Below are 7,423 nucleotides of genomic sequence, written 5' to 3'. Positions count from 1 at the left end.
CTAGGTTTATCCTTTTTATCAACCTGTAGCTCAAGCTCTCTAGTTCTTAGTGCTGAGATTATGGTGTCTGTGTTTATACTATCCCTTCCATACTTTAGAGCATTCTTAATTTTTTTATACGGTTCAGGCAAAGAGTTTAGAAGAACATAGGCCTCGTTTTCATCATCAAGTTTTTCTCCTAGAGTTTTAAATTCAATAACTATCTTCTTGAACTCATCTAAGTTGTCAATTAGTGTTTTAGACGAATCCATTTTAAATGTGAAGAACTTCTCCCTAAGATACATTTTGCTAGGAAGGTCTTTAGTACAACTCTTCTAGCTTAGTCCATATTTTATATGCAGTTTCTTGATCTAAAACTTGTCTAAGAATACTGTCACTTAGATTAAGAACTAACGTACTGTAGGCTGCCAGCTCTCAATCCTCTTTTTCTTGGGCTATCACTGTGGCAGGGAGTGTTGATGGATCAAGGAGGGCTCTGCTGGCCGAGTATCGCCTTGATCTTGGCCTTCCACAGTCCGAAGTCTCCTTTGCCATTGAATTTCTCCACCTCGAACTTTGTTACTGACATTTTGGATGAAAACGTGTATCTTGATTCTCCAAGAATTGAGATTTTGAATGTCTATTGCTCTTATACCACTTTGTTGGGCCTGCTCCTGCAAAAAAGAAATAATAAGCCCAAATGATGAAAATAAGGTGAGACCCTTTTCTACTGATCCAAACCGAGAGCCCTATTCTTTGCCCCAAGTATTTTGGTTGGTAGAGAACTTGGTTGATAAGAACCCACGATTTTCCAGCTGATGCCTTACACGTGGTCGATCCCACTGCTCTTTGTCTGATGGAAAAATGAAAAAGACTTCTTTTTTCTGATGGGTGATTAATGCAAATCAAATTTTTCTTTCTCTCTCTAGCTTTTTTATTCTCTCGTTCTCCGCCTTCTGTGTTCTTTTACTTTCTTCTAACCCTAATGTTTTCTTGTTTGATCTGTGCGATTGCTTTGAGTATACGATGGAGGAGACTTGCAATCGGGTAGAGATGGCAGAAGGAAAAGGTAAACGATCATGCAATCGTGTAGACGATTACTGAAAGAAAAGGTAGATGATCGGTTGATCTTCTAGATAATATGAAGAAAAATGGTAAACGATCGAGCTATCTTGAGTTATCTTGTAGATGATGAGAAGAGAAGAAGAAAAATGCTCAGCGATGTACGTGGTTCGGCTATTAAAGCCTACATCCACTGGAAGGATAGAGTTTTATTTAGAAGCTAAGTCAGAGACTCTTTTTCTTTACAGATCTTTCAAGTTTTCTTGAAGCTATATAATTGTTGTATCTAAAAATTTATAAATGATGAGTATTTATATTATTTTCTGATACAAATAGTTACAATAACTAATGGTAAAGATTAAAGAAATGTGAAATAACTTCTTGAATGTTGATGTATGAGCTTATATTCTTCAACTTCCTGAATTTAATGGCTCTCACCCATTACTTTCGTCTTCCTCAGATTTTTGTTGTCGTTGTATGTGGTTTTAAAGTATTTCCTTTCTTTGGATAGATTAGAAGCCTTTTGGGTGAGGTCGTGTGTGATGGTTGTACTATATGGGGCTCTTCACCTTTTTTTTTTTTCGAAAAAAATAATTTGTCTTACGTGGAATTGTAAGCATAGAATATTGGAACCCATCAAAATTTCCATTTATGGAGTAAAGGTTAAGAAAATTCGAAAGCTCTATATACTTAAACTAGGAAAAGATAAAGAAAACCTTGGAATATGGTCTTCCTAACTTGAGGTTCTATTTCCATTTGAGAGGCTATGCTTTTTGTTGGGTTATCTATATAGAACAATTCTATTAGACTTTTAATTTTAGCATGTGGATAGTTGAACAATAGGTGTGCTAAGTTAGATGTATAGAGTCTCTATCAATTGCTTGTGATTTTTATCATTGTGTTTGGTGTTTCTACGAAGAATGAAAGTTGGTCTAGGAGAGATGCAGGGTTTTGGTGGAAGGGGCAGCTCTATTTGGTTTCTTTGTATATTTTTGGGTAAGAAATAAAAGATGTAAGAGGGAGTGACACTGCCAATTTTTCCTTTCTTTTTTGAATAGGAGTCTATAGGATCACATTAATAAAAATGAGTTCACTTCTCAACAGGTCAGAAATGGAATTGTGGAATATTGAATTACATCGCTCGGAGAGAAGTGTAGGACCATCATGAATAGGTCTGATGGTTATTGGGGGTGTGAAAAAAGAAAAAGAAAGAAAAATTAAAGACCTTAATGAATTTGAACTAGTTAGCTATTCAAGTATATTATTAAAATAAAATAAAATTACAATCCACTTCTCATGTTTATTTGGTGGTGGACTTAATGTTTGGATAGTTGTAGTAATCTTAGTTCCTCACTAGTTGATTGACTAAAAAATAGGTCATTCATGAAAACAAGCTAATATGAAATTGTTTCAAGTTGATGACTTCCTTGTGTTCTTGTCTAGTTGCCTTCCCCTGAAGGGGTAGAATTGCTCACAATGCTCCATCGTAATTGATGGTGAATGCTTATCGATCTTGATGATGGTAAGTACAAAGGAAGTCGTGCTAGTTTACAACAACAACAAAAAAAAAAAAAAACAAACAAACAAACAAACAAACTTCTATCTCTGTAAAGTTGGATCTTTCTTGATTGACTTGTGAACTTTAGTGTTATAATGTTTGTTAGACTTTCTTCACACATTCGAACTTTTTAAGGAACATAGAGGTCTACATATTATCTGAAATAAAATTTTCAAACGAAGGAGGTTTTGTTGTGGAGATAAGAAAGTTTTGGTGATAGAAAAATAAAACTCATTGCCCCTTCTGGAGATGGCAAGACGAGTGAGGCGAAATTAGCTAGTGAAAAGGTAATGGTTGGTATGTAAACTGTTGATTTTTAGGGCTTTGTTGAGGTGGTTTTTAGTGTACAAGTATTAGAAATGAATTGGTTAAATGATATTTTCGATTCTTCATTCATTGTTATGTTGCATGCATGGTGTATGTTTCTATTTTCACTATGGTTAGAATTACTTTGTTTTAAGTGATCAATACACATATATGTAAATAACAATAGAAAATATGCATTGTGGAATAGAAAATTAAAAAAAAAAAAAAAAAAAAGGATGTTCTAGAAAATACGTAATGTGGAACAAGATTGTTCATGATGGATTGTTTGAGATTGTGTCAATCTTAGGACTTTTAGTTTAAACCTCCAATTAAAATTTGATTTTTTTTTTTTTTTTTTTTTAATGATAGTGGATGTTTACATGAATGAGTAATGTTTTTTTTCCTATTTATAATTCATGTTTATTTAGGCGATTTCTACATGAGTGTAAACTTGATTTTCATTTTGCACAGGAAATTTGGGCAATATTTTACTTATAATTCCAGCAATTCGTAAAGAAAAGGAAAGTCATGTTGGTTTCTTATTAGTTGATTTATTGAAAATGATAAAGACTTATAATTCTAGCATTTCATTTTCATATTGCCTATATTATCCATGTTGGTTTCTTATTGGTTGATTTATTGAAATTGATAAAGGCTTAGTGGACTTGGTACCCATTAGAAGACTATTTTTCTTATATCTTAATTAGATATCTTTTTGTTCTTTTTTTCTTTTTTTTATATAGGACTTGAAAAACTTCACGATATGTTCATATGTACCTTATTTACCATATTTATATATTTCTTTTTATATTTATGTACAGTGTCCTAAACAACTAGGAGTGATAGAATGCGGTTATTATGTCATGTGGTTTACACATGACATAATATTGTCCAAGAGCACGTCGATTCTAGACATAGTATGTATAAAGCTTCAAATAATTTCATGTAATTTATTTATAGTTTCATATGTTAAGATCGATTTTCTCGTCTATAGATAAAAGGCTCATCTCATATTTACACACAAGACAATATTGACTATGTGCGATCTGAGTGGGTTGAATTTGTAGGTTCACACGTATATTTTGCTTAATATCAGATACTTTATTGTTTTTGTTGCTTTTGGTATGTATTTTGATGTAGAATATTTTTTTGGAGAAGAATTTACATATCAATTCACATGGTTGGGGGCAGTAAGAACAACATAGGGGTGAATTATTAACTATTGTATGACATTTGAATTTTACTCTTAAATTGCTATATTGTATATTTTCTCCTAGGAAGACGTAATGTGATCAATGTTTAAAGATAAGTACAGGTTGAAGGAATATTTTTTGTGAGCCAAGTAACTTAGTAACTTGTTTAAGGATACTATTTATTGTTTAATATTATGTGTTTACTATCGTGTTTTGGGGAAGCTTGTTAGCATTGTCGTGTTTCTTTACCTTTGGAGTATATTATGATTTGAAATGTTTTTTTGGTATGTTTTGGGTTGTGTACACAAACTTTCATGAAATTAATAATCTTATGATCATTGACATGGATGTATTGTGGATATAGGTTATTACATTAATGTTATGTAAGTAAAATATTTACCCAATTTCATAATGTAGTGTCATACTTGTGGATGTAGGTTACGACATCAATATTTTGGACAATATCAATAAGTTGGATAAATTATTGACATTAGAAAGGTAAACCCTTCTTTTATTATTATCATTATCAATATTGATGTATAGAGTTGAACTCTACATCAATTCTTATTTTCTTAATAGGTTTTGTAAAAATCCATTGGAGCAGTGAATATATGTTCATAAGATTTTTTGTAGGGTTAATTGCAAAATTGTGGTTGCAATGTACTTATTGTGCTTACCTAGCTATAGATACCCTTTACCAATTGTTATTAGTCAATCTTTTTGTAAAAATATTATCAACTTTATGATACTTTTATATATATATATATATATATATCAAAGTATTTTATGTTTGTGTTCAATTACGTTTATTTGATTATGAAAATTATATGTGTAATGATAGGACTAGAAAGAAATAACAAAAAAAAATGTATTTTATCGACAATACAAAAATATTGTAATATGAAATTGTATGACAAAAAAATAATATCATGATAGAATATTTGATGATATAAAACATTTGTCATGGTTCAGATATTCTTGATAAGAGAAAAATGACACTATATACTAATTCTTGACATTTTATAATTGTCGTCAATAACCATAACACTACGAAAAATACCTAATTTTGATTCAATTGGTGACAATAATAATATGTAATAATATAGTTGACAATGACAATTTAAAACTGTCAGTAATTATTTGTTATTGACAATTATTTATTATCATGAGAAGACCAATTATGACATTTTTTTAAAAACTGTGATTGAAAAATATACCTTTACAGGCGATACAACAATTGAAAATAACTATTACGAATTTCAAATCTGACAATTTTTAAATGTCATGAAATCTCAATTTTTTTGTAGTATCATAAACGAAATTATATATGAATAAACACTGGTAGTTGAGAAAGAGAGACCACATTATTACAAGTTGCACATAAGAAAAGAAGCTTCAACAAGAATATAAATGTGATGCAACAAAGTTTAATGACCTGAGAAAAAGAGCTATGGAAATTGAAATGAATGGTACTCTTAAAAAAGACCTTCAAGTTATGATAGAACTAAAGCATTAAAAAAGAAAAAGGGGAAAGAAAAGGGAACTTCTTTCTTTCTGTTTCATTGATTTCCTTTAGTTATTATTATTTATGAAAAAAAGCCATTTTCTTTTCCATTGTTTATATGTAAAGGCAATATATTGCATGCCAATTTCAAGCATTATTGACCTTTTTTTTTCTTCTTAATTATCTTTCACCTCTTTTGACAACAAGAACAACTATTGCCCTTTTTCAATCTTACTATTATTACATTGAAATGTTATTATTGTGTTTCAATTTTAATATATATATGCATCAAACTTAGCTTTGAGGTCAAACATTCATCTACTATACCTTTGCTTGTCAAGGTAAACTAGGGTTTGAGTCTCATGTTTCTATCCTTATTAAATAATTTCACCTATCATTCAAAATAATTTTAATATTTAATTTGAACAAGGGTCAATTTTGATGGTGAACAAGTAAGAATTTGTAAGAGGGATGGATTTACACCAGAAACCATTATTCTCAAATTAGCTATCATTGAGAAAAAAAATTAAAAGATTGTGGGTTGAGTTAATTTAGGACATGTATATCACAAAATTTGTTCATTGTCAACTTTTCAAAGTAAATTATCTTAAGAGTCAATATTTTTTATTTTCAATTTTATTCTTATTAAGATTGATATGGTATTTTTCTCACACAACAAAATCTTATCTCCTTAATTTTCAAATTAGGTGGTCACCGCTATTTTTATAGAAAACAAAACCAAGGTATTATTTTATAGTTATAGTTGTTTTTTTTTAAGCAAAAGAACAAATACATTAAGTAGGAATAGCACCATAGGGTTACAAACTAACTCATTAAAACCCAAAACGGACCTCGAGCAAAGACCGGCCTCGACATATTAGATATAGCCCAACTCGTTAATTTATGAGCAACATCGTTACCATTTCGAGTAATATAATTAAACTCACATATATAGGTTTTGATCATCCCATCATCTTACACTTCCTCCAAAATAACATCTAGAGAAGATTCAATTAACTTGTTGGTGTGAATTGCAGTAACTAAAGCTTGAAAATCATATTCAATCCAAAAATTAGAGAGCCCCAAACTCATCTACCATCTGGAGCCCATTACGCAAAGCAATTGCCTCGGCAGGTAACATCTCAGCCCAGAACCACAACAAACACATTGATGAGAGATTGAGATTTTTCTCCTATTTAAATTGTGATTAGAAGGAAAAAATATTGTGATGCATTTTTCACATCATAATCTGTATTTTATTTGAGACTTTTAAGGACGACCAAAGGGCCTTCCACCATCTATCCACACTGATGTAGAAGAAGTAGTGGTGTAAGAGGCTCAGTAATGAAACCGAGCTGACCGAAATATTTGACTCACTAGTTTGGTCGACTCAAAATCGGTTCGCCGAATAGATAAGATAGTGTATCATCATCAAGTATATCAACAATATATTCTTCGAGTATTTTATCAATATAAACAAGTGCATTATCAAGTTTATTAATAGTATATTAGTCAAGTGTACTAGCAATATAAAAACAATTACATCATTATCAAGTATATAAATATATATCAGTCACGTGTTTTAGTAATATAAACGAGTGCATCATTATCTAGGTTAATCAATAGTATATCAGTCAAGTGTATCAAGTTTGTCAACATTATAAATGAGTAAATGATTAACAAATTTATCAACAGTTCGTTAATTAAGTACATCATTAACAAATATATCAGTCAAGTGTATCAGTTTATCAACAATATAAACGAGTGCATGATTGACAAGTATATCAAATATATCTGCATCATTATCGAGTATATCAAGTA

This window comes from Benincasa hispida, chromosome 6, assembly GCF_027475165.1.
Source record: "Benincasa hispida cultivar pf3 chromosome 6, pf3_genome.v1.1, whole genome shotgun sequence".
Taxonomy (NCBI): Eukaryota; Viridiplantae; Streptophyta; class Magnoliopsida; order Cucurbitales; family Cucurbitaceae; genus Benincasa; species Benincasa hispida.
Note: the sequence above shows the minus strand (reverse complement) of the source record.